The 18,521-nt window shown below is 50.8% G+C and overlaps 1 protein-coding gene and 1 long non-coding RNA gene across 8 annotated transcripts in view; one reads left to right on the forward strand and one right to left on the reverse strand.

Moving 5' to 3' along the window:
* LOC148684498 (maestro heat-like repeat family member 5) overlaps window positions 1-18,521 on the reverse strand; it is a 439,917-nt gene that overhangs the window by 25,829 nt on the left and 395,567 nt on the right. The gene's annotated exons all lie outside the window — the stretch shown is intronic.
* On the forward strand, window positions 350-15,510 carry LOC132592818 (uncharacterized). Of its 7 annotated transcripts, XR_015946019.1 has the most exons (10): window positions 385-434; window positions 1,450-1,566; window positions 1,774-1,909; window positions 3,308-3,386; window positions 4,040-4,105; window positions 4,979-5,095; window positions 12,430-12,525; window positions 13,827-14,005; window positions 14,791-14,928; window positions 15,395-15,510. It is a non-coding gene; the product is annotated as an uncharacterized LOC132592818 (long non-coding RNA). The 7 variants fall into 7 exon arrangements; XR_015946014.1 differs by lacking the exons at window positions 14,791-14,928; window positions 15,395-15,510 and having other exon boundaries at window positions 390-434; window positions 13,827-13,869; XR_009558341.2 differs by lacking the exons at window positions 385-434; window positions 14,791-14,928; window positions 15,395-15,510 and adding an exon at window positions 990-1,008 and having other exon boundaries at window positions 13,827-13,869.

Raw genomic sequence — 18,521 nt, forward strand, 5'->3', positions numbered from 1 at the left:
AGGGCTGTTGTGAGGGAGAAATACGTCAGGCATCCCCAAACTTCGGCCCTCCAGATGTTTTGGACTACAATTCCCATCATCCCTGAGCACTGGTCCTGTTAGCTAGGGATGATGGGAGTTGTAGGTCAAAAAACATCTGGAGGCTGCCTCTGCCTGCACTACGTTGTCAGTCCGTTCTGTAGTGGGGAGGAATGGAGAGCAGGCACTACGACTCCCAGAAGGCAATGGGAGAACCGGCTCCTCCTCCTCCTCCTCCTCCTCCCAGTCTCCCCCCGCCCGTTCCGAGTCCTCCCCATTGGCTGGCTCCTCCCCCCCCCGTATCTGGGCAAAGCGCGGGCCCCGTCAACCAATGGGAGCCGAGAGTGGGACGTGGGGGGCGTGGCCGGGCGGAGAGACGTTTGAGTTGGCGGTTGGCGGTTACTTCAAGATGGCGAGTAAGGCCCGTCTCTTTACCTCAGGAGGGGATTTGAGTTCATGAACAATGTGAGCATAAGATATCCAAGAGAAATCAGCAGCATATTATATATAAATGCATCGTGAGGAAAAGCAGTTTGCCATATAAGGAACAGTATACTGTAGGCAAGTAATTGCAGGAACGTGTATCTGAAGAAGTGTGCCTTCACACGAAAGCTTAGTTGGTCTCTAAGGTGCTACTGGGCAATTTATTATTATTATTATTTATCTATTTTGACTGCCTCAGACCAACACAGCTACCTACCTGAATCATGTCCTATTTTGTTTTCCATGCAGTCGTTATCTGCATATACTGTTCCTTTCTCTCATTATTCGCCTAGACTGTCCTCTTCCCTGAGAGCCATTTACTGTATATATAATTTTTGTTGATTTCCCTTTGGTATTATTATGCTCACATCTTTTAGGAACTAAAAGAGGGCTGGTGTTGATCGCTGCAGCAATTGGGTGGGCGATTGGTGGCTTCTGCCAGCGAGGGGACAGGCAGACAATAGGTGGGCTTTGCGACGCGGACGAGTGGCAGCGTAGGTCCGGCGGGTGAGCGATTTTTGGAAACCCCCCCCCTAAAAAAGCTCAGCAACTCTGGGCAAGTTCCCTCCGTTTTCTTAATTTGGAATTCCCCATCTTATACACGGAAAAATCCAGCACATCCTGCCTTTCTCCTGTCATAGGACTCCAGGAGGTGTGCCACTGTTTCCCAATCCCAAGTGGTCCCCATCCTGGCACTGAGCAGACCTCCTGAGCTCCGCCAGGGTCCTAGCACCACATGCCTCCAGACTGTGCCCTAGGGCAGAGTCTCTGGCTTCACCGAAGGGTTGGAGCCTGGGGGGTATACTGACTCCACTTGTTGTTGTTTAGTCGTGTCCGACTCCTAGGTGACTCCACACCTAGGACCAAATTGGGTATTACAGCGGTACCTTGCTTCTCAAACTTAATCCATTCCGGAAGTCCGTTCTCATGTTCCTTCTTCCATTGCAGCTCTCCTGAACCTTCAGGCTGACTCGGACCTGGCTGTATCCACCGCTGGAAAGGCTGCCAGTGAGGTTAGATGGCGCGGCAGTCAGATCACCGGAGCAAAATAATGCCTGATTAGAGGTGACCATTGGTTGCTGTTTAATCATTTAGTTGTGTCCAACTCTTCGTGACCCCATGGACCAGAGCACGCCAGGCACTCCTGTCTTGCACTGCCTCCCTTCTAGTCTCCCTACAGCTTGTCACTGCCCCACCTATTCCTGGCACCTTCCTTGCCCTACCCTGAAATTGTGCCCCTTGGCCAGGCCCTTCTTTCTCTTTCCTCTTCAGTACATTTAGACCACCTATCAACAATCTACTTCGGGCTGAGGTAGTGAAGAAAAGCATAAAGAAGGTGTTTTCACTGCCCTCCTTAAAGCTGACAAAGCTCAAAGCTGGGACTCCCATGCAAGGAACACAGAGCCAGGTGACTGGACCTTCTACTTCTATTTGTAAGCTACAAATAATGCTGCCAGGCTTTAACACTTGACCAGGCTTCCTCAAACTCGGCCCTCCAGATGTTTTTGGCCTACAACTCCCATGATCCCTAGTTAGCAGGACCAGTGGTCAGGGATGATGGGAATTACCGGTACAGTCTCAAAACATCTGGAGGGCTGAGTTTGAGGAAGCTTGCGACTTGACCCATCACAATGATGTAACCAGAGACTTTGGGTGTATATTTTTTATGTTAATCATGTTTCCATATTTATTGCATTTAACCCTTGGCTAGAATGCATCCACGGATGATTCCTGCATGCCTGCATTTTGCGACTCTCATGCCTCCCTCCTACGCTGCATTTAATTTTGTTTGCTTGTTTCTTTATATGCTGCCCATCAGACTGGGTTACTCCAGCCACTCTGGGCGGCTTCCAACAAATTAAAACACAGCAAGACATCCAATATTTAAAACTTCCCTATGCAGGGCTGCCTTCAGATGTCTTCAGAAGGAAGTATAAGTATGTATCTATCTGACATCTGATAGGAGGGTGTTCCACAGGGTGGGCCCCACCACCGAGAAGGCCCTCTGCCTGCTTCCCTGTAACCTCCCTTCTTGCAGTGAGGCAGCTGCCACAAGGCCTTCTCAATAAACAACAACAACAGCCCCCACTGAAGATTTGATTGCTATGGCAATGGAGGTTAAAGTACGAGAGTTAGGGCCAAATGGTTTGGGACACCCCAAGGAAGTTGAGCCTAGTGTGGAGTCCTGTATCTTTATATCCCATGACCTGTAACCTTTCTTGGTGTATGTCAAAGAACATTTGATGTTTATGACTCTTTGTGTGCTGTGTTTGAAGACCTGCATAAGCTTTGTTACGAATTTGCTGAGCAGCTGGTGCCCAAGGCTGCCCTATTGCAATAGCCCTAATATACTGGGTCCCTAGCTGGATCTGCTAAAGCTTGCTGTGATTCTCTTGATTCTGTGTGCCATTTAAAAGGTGTTCCCTCACCTGGTATAGAAATAGAAAGAAAGACTTTTTGAAAAGAAATACAGTTGGAGAATGTGTGTTTCTCCAGATGGGCTGCCATTGGCCCCAGTCAGCATGGCCACGAGTCAGGAGTGGTTGGAGTCCAAGGACCAGGCATAGGGAACCCGAGGTGCTCCAGAAGCAGAACCATAGAATCGTGACAGGTGGCTATCCAACCTCTGCTTAAAAACCTCCAAGGAAGGAGGGTGCTGTTGAGCTCACGTCTTGCTTGCGGGTTTTCCACTGGGTCACCTGGTTGGCCACTGTGGAAAGGGGATGCTGGACTCCAAGGCTGCAGAGCACATGGGATTTCCATAGGGGTCTTCAGATTTTAACTGTTTTGGCTTCTCTCCTTTCAGGACTATCACCGAGAGACTATGAATACCTGCCTCAGATTCCATAAATCAGAAAATCGAGAGGCAGTGACCATATTAACAGGTTATTGAAAACAAAGTTGTTGTTATTGTTGTTGTTTACCTGCCCCATGCCCCAAGGTCCCAGGGTGGGTTACCACTTTTAAATACAGGCAGTGATTGGTTTGTTGCGATTGGTGCACCCTGTGCACTGGAAGTGACCCGGAAAAGTCACCAAAACATCATTAAGATGTCACTAAAAGGGCAGAGCAAGGGTCAAATGGAGGTGGGGTACGACAGGGCGGAACAAGGGTGGGGTGGAATGCTTTAGGCGGCCCCCACCAACGCGGTGGGGGGGGGGTCTGGAACATAACTCCCACACAAAACGAGGATTGCCTGTATTAAAACAGATGCGCCCCTGAAGCTTTTTGTGCCCGGGGCAATCCCCCCAGTAGCCCCCACTACACCACACCATTTGCCCTGCAAGAAATCCTGGAGAGCCCCTGTTAGGCAGTGTAGACAGTCCTGAGCTGGATAGAGCAATGCTTTGACCCAGCATCAGTCAGCTTCCTAAGTTCCTACCATTAAACCAGCAAATGGTTAAAGTGATCCAGAAGTTGTTAGCCCCTCCCCCCCCTATAGAGTACCAACAGCCTCTGGGCCTCTGGTCTTATGAATGGTTTTAGTTGGACAAAGTATCAAATGCAGGAACTGATCATTTACTATTGATCTGCCTAGGGTTCAATGCAAAATACATGGAGCCCATGGTGGAGACCACCAAACAAATTGACGCCATTCATCGGGGTGAGTAAGGATCAAAGCGGCTCTTTTCCTTGCAGGGATCCTTTCGTCAAAGGTGTTTTTTCCAAAAGCAGTTTTTTCTGCTGCTTCTTCAGACATAGACTTACCATGCTAAATGTTGTTCAGTCCCAAAAACAACAGATTTAATTCCTCACACCCAAAAACATATATTAAAGACCTTTCACTGGAGCCCAGCTCACTTCCCAGGCTGCTTTTCTTTGCCATTGCAACCCCGCTGTTTTGCAATTCTCCTGTCCTGTACATCAGCCCCCTCTTGGTGTTGTTGGACTACAACTCCCATCAGCCAAAGCCAGCAGAGCCAATGGTAAGGGGGAGGTCCAAATTCTCCTCATTTCCACATCAATGTAGCCCCTAGAAACAAAAAACGGCCAGTCCTGCCTTCTCTAGCTTAATCCTAGAAACCTCTTCCACGTAAATAATCGTGAGCTCAGCAACCGAATGGGCCTAACTCTGTTCCTGGCAGCTCCTTCTGTCCTTCTCATGAGAGGCATTTGCTCCTGACAAGACATATCCCTGTCCCTCCTTTGAATTTATCTCTTTAAAGATCTATACACTATGTGATTTATAACCGTGTTCTTAGGGCAGCTTACAAGAGGAGGGAGCGATAGCCACCAATTTGGATGGCTTGAAGAGAGGATTGGAGGAGAGGCTGGCAATGGCTCCTGGCCACAATGGCTCGGCTTCTGAGCACCAGTTGCGGGAAACCAGAGGAGGGAACTGGGCTCTGGTGCTTGGGTCCCACTTCTGGGTTTCCGGTTGGCGCATCTGGTTGTCCATTGTGAGAACAGGACGCAAGACATTGCCCTGATCCAGGAGGACTCTGCTGTGGTTCTCATGTTCCTTCTTCCGTTGCAGCTCTCCTGAACCTTCAGGGTGACTCAGACGTGGCTGTATCCACCGCTGAAAAGGCTGCCAGTGAGCTTAGATGGTGCGGCAGTCAGATCACCGGAGCAAAATAATGCCTGATTAGAGGTGACCATTTGTTGTTGTTTAGTCGTTTAGTCGTGTCCAACTCTTCGTGACCCCATGGACCATGGCACGTCAGGCACTCCTGTCTTGCACTGCCTCCCGCAATTTGGTCAAACTCATGTTAGTAGCCTCGAGAACACTGTCCAACCATCTCATCCTCTATCGTCCCCTTCTCCTTGTGCCCTCAATCTTTCCCAACACCAGGGTCTTTTCCAGGGAGTCTTCTTTTCTCATGAGGTGGCCAAAGTATTGGAGCCTCAGCTTCAGGATCTATCCTTCCAGGGAGCACTCAGGGCTGATTTCCTTCAGAATGGATAGGTTTGATCTTCTTGCAGTCCATGGGACTCTCAAGAGAACTCCATAATTCAAAAGCATCAAAGACAGCCTTGTCGTACTCCTTTCCCAATTTGGGGTCATTCAGTTGTTTCATGTCCAGTTCTAACTGTTGCTTCTTGTCCCACATAGAGATTTCTCAGGGGACAGATAAGGTGGTCAGGCACTCATAGAATCATAGAGTTGGAAGAGACCCCAAGGGCCATTCAGTCCAACCCCCTGCCAAGCAGGAAACACCATCAAAGCATTCTTGACATATGGCTGTTAAGCCTCTGCTTAAAGACCTCCAAAGAAGGAGACTCCACCACACTCCTTGGTAGCAAATTCCACTGCCGAACAGCTCTTACTGTCAGGAAGTTCTTCCTAATGTTTAGGTGAAATCTTCTTTCTTGTCGTTTGAATCCATTGCTTCTCTCCTTTCAGGACTATTACTGTTCTTTCTCCTGTGTGAGTTAATCAGTCCAGCCTCCCCATAAATCTTCTTGGTCTGGAGCGTCCCTGTTGCGTCGGTCTTTCAACACGAAGCAGCGCCATCTTAGAAAACTCAAATCTGTTTCGTTTTCTTCTCATAACTATGTAGATTAACGATCTTTATGAAATTTACAGCTTTTCCAGGCAGAAGATCCAGCTATCACATTCTGCATAGACTCTTGATAAATTAGTGGCTCTCCTTGCCCTATAGCTGAACTTAGCTTCAGGTCGCTGCTCAAATTCAAAGTGCGTCACATCTCATAAATCCTCCGAACGCTTTCCAGGCACTCCTCCCATCCAGCTAGAGGGGGGCTTCTCTCGTCCGCAACTCCACATCTTCAAAAAATATACACAGTATCAGCAGTTTATAAAGTTCAACTCACACAGGAGAAAGAACATATCTTAAAATCTTGTTTGATATTTATCTCAGCAGCTGGGAAAAGATCAGTGAAAGAGGAAAACATCTATGTGACTGTAAGGGAAAGATCGGGACTATCATAGACTTTGAGTGATGATTTGGACTTTAGAAAAAAGACGGCAGTGGGCAGTTGCGAGGAATCCCCAATTTCTTGAAGCATGGTGTCAGAGGGCCTGGTATGGCTACTCTAGAGTAACGACTCCAGCATGGTCTTTTAAGGCTTTTATTGAGTGCTGATTATTTACAGTGTTCAGAGCAGTAAAAATGCATCCTTAAGGTGAGGTGTCAGAACTCCCAAATGGCGAATGGAACGTTTTCTTCCAGCACCACAGCTTTGGCAGACCCAACCTCTTCCCCCTACGTTTGCGTCGCAATTCGGGAGTTGGGGGGATTGGCCTCCCCCCCCCGTGCGTCCAACTTCCTGTCCCACCTGCGGCCTGGGCTCCACAACCTTGCCTGAGCCTCGGACACCACTTCCTGACTCTCCGCTGGAGGCAGAGCTCTCCTTACTCTCTCCAGCGCTTGGGGATGGGCTGGAACTTAAGATGGGAGGGACTTCCCTGTATCCCTTGTCCCTCACATCCACCCCCCTCCCAGGCTCCTCTCCCCCCCTCCCCAGTGGCTCTCTGCTTGCTGGGGACGAGTGGAACCCCAAGAAGTCTGTGGCATCCGAGCCTGTGGGTGTAAAATTTTTCCCCCAATCCTGCGATCTTTCTCCTTCCCCCTGAGAAGACGGGAATCCCAAGAAGTCAGTGGCGTCAGAGCTGGTGGGAGTAAAAATGTTCTGCCAGTCCTCTCCTGCCTCTGACGTCGTCGACCTCGGTGAAACCCACACCTCTTCTTCCGTGTCCTCAAATTCCGCTTCCCATCTCCATGGAGAGCTGCTGCCTGCTATCCCTTCCTCCTGCCCCTCCCCCTCTCCCTCCCTTTCCATGTGCCAGGGTTTGGGCCTGTGGGGGAACAGGGCGTGGAACTCTTCCACTAAAAATTCCTCAGGTACTTCCGTGGCTGGTATCCACTCATTGTGGGACGGCGGAGTGTCCTCCCATGCTATCAGGTACTCCAGCCCTCTCACCCCTCTCCTTGAGTCTAAAATCTCAGTTGCCTCATTGAGCTGTCGGGCGTCTCCCGTCTCCCCCCCTCCCTCTGGAGGCTGATCGCTGTCCCTGAACCTGGTACTTTCCCTGTACGGCGACAGCAGTGATCTATGAAACACTGGGTGCACTCTCATGTCCTCCGGCAGTGCTAGCCTGAAGGCTACCGGGTTGACCTGTTGCGTGACCGTGAAGGGGCCCAGCCTCCTGGGTGCTAACTTTTTGCATCGCCCCCTGGTGGGAAGACCTTCCGAGGATAACCAAACCTTGTCCCCCACCCTGATGACCTCTCCCGGTCGCCTGTGGCGATCTGCCCCCTTCTTGTACGCTTCCTTGGCCCTCTCCAAGTGTTCTCTGAGCTGCTGGTGCACCGTCTCCAGGTCCTCTGCCCAATCCTCTGCCTGTGGGCCCTCTTCCTCCTCCTCCCCCTCCCTCTCCGGGAAAGATCTGAGGTCGCGCCCGTAGTTGGCCTTAAAGGGCGACACCCCTGTGGAGACGTGCACCGCATTGTTGTAGGCAAATTCTGCCAGTGGCAGGCGATCCACCCAGTCCGTTTGCCTCTGGCTGACGTAACATCTCAGGTACTGCTGCAGAATGGCGTTGACCCGCTCCGCCTGTCCATTGGTCTGCGGGTGCCGAGCCGTAGACAAACTGACCTCCACCTGCAGGAGGTTCATTAGCCGCCGCCAGAACCTGGAAACAAATTGGCGGCCACGATCCGAAATAACTCTTAAAGGCAATCCATGCAGTCTGAATACGTGGTCAACAAACAGTTTGGCCGTCTCTTCTGCCGAGACCGCCCTGGCACACGGTATAAAGTGGCACATTTTGGATATGAGGTCCACCACCACCAACACTGCGGTCTTGCCCCTGGACGACGGCAAGTCTGTGATGAAGTCCATGGACACTACTTCCCACGGCCTGTGCGGTGTGGCTAATGGCTCCAGCAAACCTGCTGGTGGCGCTCTGACCACCTTTGCTCGCTGGCAGGTGTCACATCCCCTTACATAATCCCGAACATCCTCCCGCACCCCTGGCCACCAGAAGTGTCTCATGACTAGGTGAGTGGTTTTGTCCCTGCCGAAATGACCCGCCGTTGGGTTGTCGTGCATCTGCTTGAGGGCCTTACCTCTCAGCTGTTTGGTTGGCAGGTACAGGGCTCCCCTGTAAAAAAGCAAACCCCTCCTTTCCTCAAAGTCTTTAGCCTGCTCCCTCCCCCCTCTCAGTTCTCTGAAGAGGCGGGTGGCAAATTCATCAGCTGCTGTCAGTGCTGTGAGTTCTGCCTCGCTCACCACTGCTGCTCCGCATGACCATGCTGATGGGGGGAAAATGTGCCTGGGTGCTGGTGGCAACTCCTCCTCCATGTACTCTGGCTTGCGGGAGAGGGCATCCGCCCTGACATTCTGCTCCCCCGGGATGTAGTGGATGGAGAAGTTGAAGTTCGAGAATAACTCTGCCCACCGTATCTGCCGCTGGTTGAGCACCCTGGCAGTTCTCCAGAACTCCAGGTTCTTGTGGTCTGTGCACACCTGGATGGGGTGCTTGGCGCCCACCAGGAAGTGTCGCCAGTGCTGGAACGCAGCGTGGATCGCGAGAAGTTCCCTATCAAACACTGTGTAGTTGCGTTCTGGCTGGGTCAGCTTCCTGGAGAAGAAGGCACAGGGTCTCCACTCTCTGTTGGCGTCCAGTTGCAACAGAATCGCTCCCAGAGCCTTGTCTGAAGCATCTGTCTCCAGGCGTAGGGGCGCATCCTGCACCACGTGGAACAGGTGCTGGTCTGAAGCGAATACCCTCTTGAGGCTTTCGAACGCTGCTTGCGACTCTGGTGTCCACCGGAACTTCTGCTTGCCTCTCAGGCAGTCGGTGATAGGAGCCGTGACACGAGAGAAGTTCTTGATGAACTTCCTGTAGAAGTTAGCGAAGCCTAGTAGGCGTTGGGCATCTTTGCGCGTCCTGGGGCTGTGCCAGTCCAGGATGGCCTGCACCTTGTCCTTGTCCATCGCCAGCCCCTTGTCTGACAGCTTGTAGCCCAGGAAGTCCACCTCTTTGGTGTGAAACTTGCACTTCTCCAGCTTCACATACAGGTGGTTGTCCTTCAGGCGCTGCAACACCTCCCTGACATCCTTCACATGCTGCACTGGGTCATTGGAATAGATAAGGATGTCATCTAGGAAGACCAAGCAGTTCTTGAAGAGGAGGGACCCCAGGACGTGGTGCATGAAGGCCTGGAAGCATGCTGAGCCCCCTTGCAAACCGAAGGGCATCACCAGATATTCAAAAGAGCCCAGAGGCGTGAACATCGTGGTTTTCCATTCATCACCTTCCCGGATCCTGATCAAGTTGTACGCCCCTCTTAGGTCTAGCTTGGTGAAAATCTTGCCCCTGCGTGCCGCTGTCAGGAGATCATCCACTCTGGGCATGGGGAAAGCCACTGGCTCTGTCACTGAATTCAGTCGTCTAAAATCCACCACAAGACGGCGCTGTTGCGTGTCTTTCTTGTCCACCCAGAAGACCGGGCTGCCCCCTGCTGCCTTGCTTTCTCTGATGAACCCCCGCTTGAGGTTCTTGTCGATGAAAGCGCGCAGATCCTCCAGTTCCTGATCTGACATGGCGTACAGCTTGGCTGGGGGTATCGTCGCCCCTGGCACCAGGTTGATCTGGCAGTCAAAAGGCCTGTGCGGGGGTAGGTGGTCGGACTCCGCTTCGCTGAAGACCTCCTGCAGGTCCCAGTACGGCTTGTGTATCGCCTCACCCCCTTTGACATGCATGGTGGCCACCGTGGCTATCGGAGGCCCCTCCCCTGGTTGGTGCTGCATGCAATGTTCCAGACAAAAGTCCGACCCAAACGTGATGCATCTCTGGTGCCAACTTATGGAGGGGTCGTGGCGCGCCAGCCAGCTCATTCCCAAAACGATGGGGGGGTCTGAGATGGTTGTAATGTTGAAAGCCAGTGTCTCTGAGTGCCTTCCCACCATCATTCTCATGGGGGGGGGGTTTGATGAGTGATGGCCCCTCCCAGCAACTCTCTGCCGTCAATGGTGGCTACGTGCAGGGGAAAATCCAGCTGCAGAAGTTGGATCTGGTGCTCTTCTGCAAAGTTTCTCGAGAAGAAGTTGGCTGAGGCACCACTGTCAATTAAGGCAAGGACTGTCAGGGGATAGCCATTTGGGAGCGTTAGCGTGACTTCTAGAACCACTCCTGCTCTGGGAGGGGTGGGCTGGCTCTGCTCCTCTCTGTGCGGGTGGGCGGGCTGGGGCTGTTGTCTGCTGACTGTGCCTGGCTGCTGCCCCTTGTCTCCTGCAGCCAGGCTGTCTCGTTTCCCTGCTGTGGTGCTGCGTCAGTGGGGGAAGGTACAACCGTTCCCGCCTTTCCTTGCCACTCTCTGCGATGAGGGCAGTCTCTGACGCGATGCCGGGGGGAGTTGCAGAGAAAGCAATTCCCGCCTCTTCCCTCCTTGCGTCTTGGCGCCGCCGGGTTTTGAAAAGCCCGCGCGCGCGCTCCACCGATCTCCATCGGTTCCGGCTCTGGGCTTGGTCTGGGCGGGTCTGGGGGCGGGCCCTGGGGTGGGGTTTGGTGATGTGGTCTGTCCTGGGAGCGTGGGAACCAAGGTTTTGCTGCGCGCGTCGCTTGTTTGTCATACCATCTGGATTCCTGTCTCACCCCCACCGCTAGCGCCGCTTTGCTTAACTGATCCATAGTCTGCGGTCTAGGACCTCTTGCCAGCTCATCCTTAACGTCTGCGTGCAAACCCAGGTAGAAGGCTGATTTCACTGGCTCACTTTGCAGATCCCACCCCAGTTTGTGCACCAGCATGGTGAATCTCGCCCAGTAGTCCCTAACTGTCGATTTTCCTTGTGTTAAGTTATGAAGCTCCTGTTTGGTGGCCTCCATTTCACTGTCGCTAGCGTACATTATTTTTAAGGCTTCTAGAAATAATTTTGCGTTCTTCATGCAAGGATTTTTTTTGCGCGATGAGCGGTCTTACCCATTCCCGGGCGGCCCCCGTCAAATGCTCTATGATAAAGGAGACTCTGTGCGCGTCATCTGGGAATTCTGCTGCATGCAATTCCAGCGCATAATTTATTTCTGTCTCGAATCCTAGGTACTCCCTAGGGTCGCCGCTGAACTTGGTGACTAGGCTCTGTCCCCTTCTCACTTGGACTAGCTGCGGCTGGGGCGCCCCCCCACCTCTAGCGACTTTCTCCTCTTCCAACTTTTTCTGCAGGTCCAATACCATCACCCTTAGCTGTTTCTCAGTCTCCTCTTTTGTCCTCACCTGGTCCACCAGCTTGTTCAGCTCCTCCTGCGCCCCTCGCGCTTCCTCCTGAGCGGCATGCAATTGCTGCTGTGCCTGCGCTGTGAGGTTCCGCAGCTCCTGCTTCGCTGCTTCGGCCTCCAGCCTCCAATGCTCAGCCTCTTGAGCGCTCATCGCTGCACTCCAAAGTAGCCAAAAAAAGATTCGGGAGTTGCTGTCAGAGGGCCTGGTATGGCTACTCTAGAGTAACGACTCCAGCATGGTCTTTTGAGGCTTTTATTAAGTGCTGATTATTTACAGTGTTCAGAGCAGTAAAAATGCATCCTTAAGGTGAGGTGTCAGAACTCCCGAATGGCAATTGGCGCGTTTTCTTCCAGCACCACAGCTTTGGCAGACCCAACCTCTTCCCCCTACGTTTGCGTCGCAATTCGGGAGTTGGGGGGATTGGCCTCCCCCCCGTGTGTCCAACTTCCTGTCCCACCTGCGGCCTGGGCTCCACAACCTTGCCTGAGCCTCGGACACCACTTCCTGACTCTCCGCTGGAGGCAGAGCTCTCCTTACTCTCTCCAGCGCTTGGGGATGGGCTGGAACTTAAGATGGGAGGGACTTCCCTGTATCCCTTGTCCCTCACACATGGGAACCCCGAAAATTTTAGATGATTTGGCATAACATTCGGTTTGATTGATATGTATTTGTATAATTTGACATAATGGATGTGAAATAATTGTTTTTAATTGGAAAATTAATAAAAATATATTATAAAAAGGACTATTACTGAGAGACCATCAACACCTGCCTCAACATTCTCACCAGCTTGTTGTCGGAGGCCCCCCCTCTGGAGACGCTGCAGGATATATTAGTGGTAAGGGAGCCCCCAAGATGTCAGAGCCGGGGGAAGCATGCCGGAGGACAGACCCTCTCGAAATGATTGCCCAGGGGGCATCTGTGGCCAACTCACTGGTTGTGGCTGTTGATGGTGAAAGGGGCCTCTGTGTCAGGAAGTCCTACACACGAGTAGGAGACCTGGTCGGTTGTTTGGGAGATTCAAAATCTTTCTCCAGCCTGAACACGGTGACTGATACCTTAGAGACATCAGCACACTTCAGGATCAGCAGAGTATAGGTAGTCAGTGTACAGACTCAATAGCACAGCAGCATTTGGCTAAACAACGTTTATTTACATATATACATTCGGAGCATTGTAACTCAGCTCCTTCCTCTTCAGCATCAGACAGCAAAGAGAAAGAGCAAAGGACAAACGTCCCACATCACAGAAACACAGTAATACAAACATCCTGTCACTTCCCACAGTGTGGAATGAAAACATACACCAACAAGGGATATAAACAATCCCATGACTGCAGCACAGGAGAAGAATCCTAACCCTCTGTTCTGCTAGGAATGCTTGTGCAAAGCACACATTTGTTTCCTTTCAAAGATATGTCTCTCTCTCCACTTTCTCCTTGCCATACATTGCATCTCCTCTTCCTCGCCGTTTTTCTAAACTGAAACCCCCCAAATGCTGCGACCATAGAGCTTCATAACAATCCCAGTCCTTTTGGTTGCCCCCTTCCGAACTTTTCCCAGTTCCGAATTATAATTTTTGAGGTGAAATTGATAATATTTTTGTTGGTCCCAGTGGGAAACTGGAGGTTTTGTTGGTCCCAGTGGGGAACTGGAGGTTTTTGTCATCTCAAAACACCCTCCAGGTGTTTTGAGACGACAATTCCCACCATCCCTGACCACTGGTCCTGCTAGCTAGGGATCATGGGAGTTGTAGGCCAAAAACATTCTTTGACATGAATATCCCCAAACCCAACCCTACTTAGGTAACAAAGTGCAGATGTGGACACTTGGAGGGTATAGGGTAGTGAACTTTGCTTTTCGCGGCACTTTCTTTGGCCTTGCACACCATCAAGTGTTTTCTTTCTCAGCTCCTTTTTCACCCGGCAATCGGCCGCCTGTTCAGCCTCCAGTATATAATGGAGAACTTGATTGAGTGGATGGTGGCCCCCAGCCCCCTCATGCATCTCCACGCCGGGGTGTCCCTCGCCTGAAACCCTGGACAGCCACTGCTAGTCAGCGTAGACAATACGGAGAGAGATGGAGCAGGGGTCTGGGAGATCTTGGCCTGAACGCTGTTCTCCTGTCCTTGTCCCTCCAGGCGACCAACGTTTTGCGCTTGCTGCTATCGCTACCTGAGGCTGGAGCTATAGTGGAGGGCAAGTTCGTCCACCTCCTGCTTGCCCTGGCCACACAGCTATACTTCCTCCTTGGGGCGAGCAGAAGATTTTCGAGTGGGGCACCAAGCCTCATCACCGGCCCCCGCCTCGACCCGCTGGCGTAAGGGACCTGCTAATGCATTTGGGGTGGCCCTCCCTCCCTTCTCTCTCTGGGCGCTTGCAAGCGTGACCCGTGGCCGTCATGGCTCAGCCCTCACCAAAGAGATAGGCTTCATTTGGAGATGGAGGCCCTGCTTCCCCAAGCCCTGTGCTCTTCAGTCCTTTTGGAGCACAACTCCCACCAGCCCCAGCCAGCGCAACTGGGCTGAAGATGCGAGTTGTTGTAGTCCAAAACATCGGAAGGACACTAGGATGGGAAGGGATGTTGGAGACTCTCCCGCCCGCACGATGGATGGGCTGATTGGGGTGCCATGGAACCTGAAGTCTCCATCACGTGCTGGAAAGATGTGGGAGGGAGGCTGCGGGAGCTGGGGGTTGTGGCTGGATCCATCAGGCCAAGCAGCTCAAGACTGCAAGCTGCCAAGGACCTCCAACTCCCCAGGTGAAGCTACCCATCATCGGAGGCCCCTCTTCATGTGCGTCCGGCGGGTGGGGCCTTTTCTGTGGTGGCTCCCCATGAGTGGGACGCTCTTCCCCAGGGAGGCTTGCCTGGTGCCTTCCTTAGATACCTTTAGATGCCAGGCAAAAAGGTTCCTCTTCAGTCCGGCCATGGGCGGATTAACACCTGACGCCCTTTCCATTGCTCGGCTTTGTTCCGGCTTCTATGATTTCTTTGGTGCTTTTTATCTTGTGTTTGCCCTGAGATCTACGGGTGACGGCAGGATACAGTTTTTTTAATGGATAAATGAATAAATAGAATCTTCTTCATTCTTTCCCTTGATTCAGGACCACTGTGCAGGCCCTGAAAAACCTCATCCGGTCTGGTGGCTACATCAAAGAATACAGCGCTTTGGGGGAGGAAAGGTGCTGGGAGATGCTTTCCAGTCCAGAAGGCTTTTTCAAAGGCCTTCGTCTTTTGATAAGGTAAGTTGGTGAAAAGGGCTGGCAGGGGAGGCCTGCTTTCTGGGAAATGGGGATCAACTTACTCTTGATTTCATGAAATGTATATGCTGTTTGATTGTAATAAAACAAACAAACTTCCAAGAGATGAAAAGAGCGATGAGAAAAACTAACCAGATGAACATTTGCACCAGCTTTCGAATCATCTGGGTAGGCTGGTCTCAACAAGAATGTTCTTGGCCAGGGAGGGTTGGGTATGAATAAAAATGTAATAATAATAATAATATTAATATTATTAATATTATTATTATTATTATTATTACTGTTTGTTTGTTGTTGTTTTCCATTACATTTTATTGTAATTTATATTTGATGTTAGCTGCCCTGAGCCCAGCCCTGGCCAGGGAGGGTGGGGTATAAATAAAAATGTAATAATAATAATAATAATAATATTAATAATGTGCCCCCGCCTCCAATCTCTTACCGCCAGCAGGTCCTCCAGCCATGGCTCCGGTGACAGAGGCATCCCTCCGCTGCTGCTACGGCGACTCAGGACTGCCTGCCGGGAGCCTGAGGGCCCTGCCCTGCCTCTTTCCACTGACAGGCCTCACATGGACTGCTATGTAAACATGCGTAACTGGCTGTTATAACAGAATATACAAAAACTTGTTCAAAACTTGGTTCAAAGAATTTATCAAACCAACAGGATCAACATAAATCAACAGAAAAGGGACACCCCCATGTTCAAAATATCAACAAGGATTCAGTCCAAAATGAATGAAGTGTTCATGAAGTAATTCTTGTGGAGATAAGTCAATTCAAAAGTACTTTCGAAGCAGAAATAATATTAGAATTCCACAAGAGGAGGTGTACATCAGGTGTAGAGGTGACAACAATCTCTCCAATTGGCAAACAGGCATGGCAAGCCAATGTCCATAGACAAGGTTCCCGGGTCACGTCCCTTATTTCGCCCCAGTTAGGCTTGCAAAGATAGAAACATCGACTCAAAGCTCTAGGTGTAATGCCAAATGAAGGCATCCCCAAACTGCGGCCCTCCAGATGTTTTGGACTACAATTCCCATCATCCCTGACCACTGGTCCTGTTAGCTAGGGATCATAGGAGTTGTAGTCCAAAACATCTGGAGGGCCGCAGTTTGGGGATGCCTGACCTAGAGCTTTGAGTCGATGTTTCTATCTTTGCAAGCCTAACTGGGGCGAAATAAGGGACGTAACCCGGGAACCTTGTCTATGGACATTGGCTTGCCACGCCTGTTTGCCAATTGGATAGATTGTTGTCACCTCTACACCTGATGTACACCTCCTCTTGTGGAATTCTAATATTATTTCTGCTTCGAAAGTACTTTTGAATTTATGTTGATCTTGTAGGTTTTTGTATATTCTGTTATAACAGCCAGTTACGCATGTTTACATAGGTAAATTTTGTTCGTAACGGAGGTTTTTGTTGTATGTATGTATACGATTCACATGGACTGCGGCTGATACTCGGCAGAGGGGGCTCCTCTTTTTAATAGTTTATTAATTTAATAGTTTATAAATTATATTTAATAGTTTATAAATTATATGTTATCTTTTATATTTTATATATTAAATTGTCCTTTTTTGGCATGTTCTTTTGTTTGTGTGTTTCTTTCTCTCTTGGGGGTGGGTGTTGGGTTGTGCACAGGTAGAGTTTTGTATCGTTCTGTTCTTAAGGGGAGAGGGTCAGGGCTGCCCAGGAGTTGGCTCCACCAACAGAATGGCTGGAGCATGTTCCACAGGGTGTGTGTGCGTGTGTGTGTCCTGGGACATCCGATCTCAGTGATCACGGGCAGCAGCAGGAGTTACGCTAAGTCCAGACCATGTCATTACCAAGGAGGCGGGTTTGGTCGTTGTTTGAAGACTATTCCTGCCTCCGGGTCTGGTCTTGACCAGAGGGATACTGGAATAAGCAAGGGGGGAGGGGCCCACAGGGCTTTGAGGTGCTGCTGTGCAATGTCAGGAAGACCTTGTTTGGCTCCAGCTTCTTCACGAAGGAATCGGCCTCCTCAGAGAGCTGCTCCGTGTTGACAGTGGACGGGCTTGTACATGTTGAACCTTTGCTGGAAAAGGAGAAGGGAAAGTGAGGAGCAGCAAACGGCAGGCGTGTGGTTCTGGCCGCCTCGTCTCGAAAAGGATGTTGGAAAAAGTTCAGAAAAGGGCAACCAAAATTATCAAGGGTGTTAGGGCAAAATTCTGGGTGTGAGAATGCTCAGCCACCCAGCTCAAGAGGCAAGGGCCTGTGGTCGTTGCGGAGTATAAAAGGAAGGCGTCCAGCCACGATCCGGAGCAAACAGCAAGGTTTATTACTGCGCAGCAGGTTCAATGCCAGACTGAACACCGTGAACAGGGCTACAGGAACTTTTAAAAGTTCCCACCACCATCCCATAATGCACATCGAAAGCATCATACATATATCACTTGTGACAGGGTAAAACGACAGAAAAGGGGAAGGTGCAAGGGGCATTAGCATACAGGTAAACATAAGGTAACAATGCACGATGTCCCAGGACATTGATAAGCAAGTACCAGTAAGTATCTGGGAGAGGATCCTTGAGTACCTGGTGGGGAAAAACAATGGGTCCAGGTGTGTGTATTGCCTCTGGCTTCAGAGGGTCGGGAGTGGTAGGAGATGGTACCTGAATGGATTATGGATATGCAGAGGAGCACAACCCTGGCTACGTGACCTCTCGCTTAAAGGATTATGGCTGTTCCCTGCATCCCTGAGAGCCCTTGGCCAGAGTAGCAAAAGGGGGTTTCATTTAGAAATACAGATACACGGTATTCATTCATAAAGAAATATGGTTACATAGAGTCTCAGGCAACAGAGAAAGGGTAGGAAAAGGAGCCTTTATTACACAGGGCTTGATCTTGAGGGGTTCGATCGAGGTGTTCATGTTGGTGCGATACTAGAGTGGTGTTGTAGGATCAGACGGGGTCCCTTGAGGGCATTTGTGCCAATCTTGATTCCCAAATGAAGCCGCGTTTGGGTGCCCCCCCTATAAAATCCCTAACAAAGGGGATGGAGCGAATCCCCTAGGAAGGAAGGTGGCTGAGGTGAGGACTTTTTGGTGAGGAGAAAAGGCAAGTAAGAGGCAGCACGATAGAAGTTTATGAAGTTTGGCATGGCACAGAGGAAGTGGAAAGAGTCTCTTGTGGGAGATGCAGGACAGGTAAAAGAAAGGTAAACCAGGGAACTCAGAGGATCCCAAACACGCATAGCTCTGGAACACAAAGGCTGTCCTGACACAGAGGACTTTAGGCTCCTTGGCCTGTCTGTCAAATTGCCCGTCTGATAACTATCAAAAATGGCGATAAAAGTAATGCTGCACATGGCAGAGAAGGAAGGTGAGCGATGGAAGGGTGAGGGCCTCTCAAGGCCTGGCTCCTGGCTTGTTACAGTATCTGCCGGCCGTGGGACCGGAGGCCTCACACAGGAATCCCGCTAGATGGGCTGAGGGACAAAAGGGGGTCTGCTTGGATGGAGCAGGTCCCTAATTCAATTCCTGGATGACCTGCTAAATTATTATTATTATTACCCTTTGCAAGGCCTTCTTGGCACAGAGCTGCAGAAGAGATAT

Source organism: Zootoca vivipara, chromosome 10, assembly GCF_965207765.1.
Source record: "Zootoca vivipara chromosome 10, rZooViv2.hap1.1, whole genome shotgun sequence".
In the NCBI taxonomy this organism is placed as follows: Eukaryota; Metazoa; Chordata; class Lepidosauria; order Squamata; family Lacertidae; genus Zootoca; species Zootoca vivipara.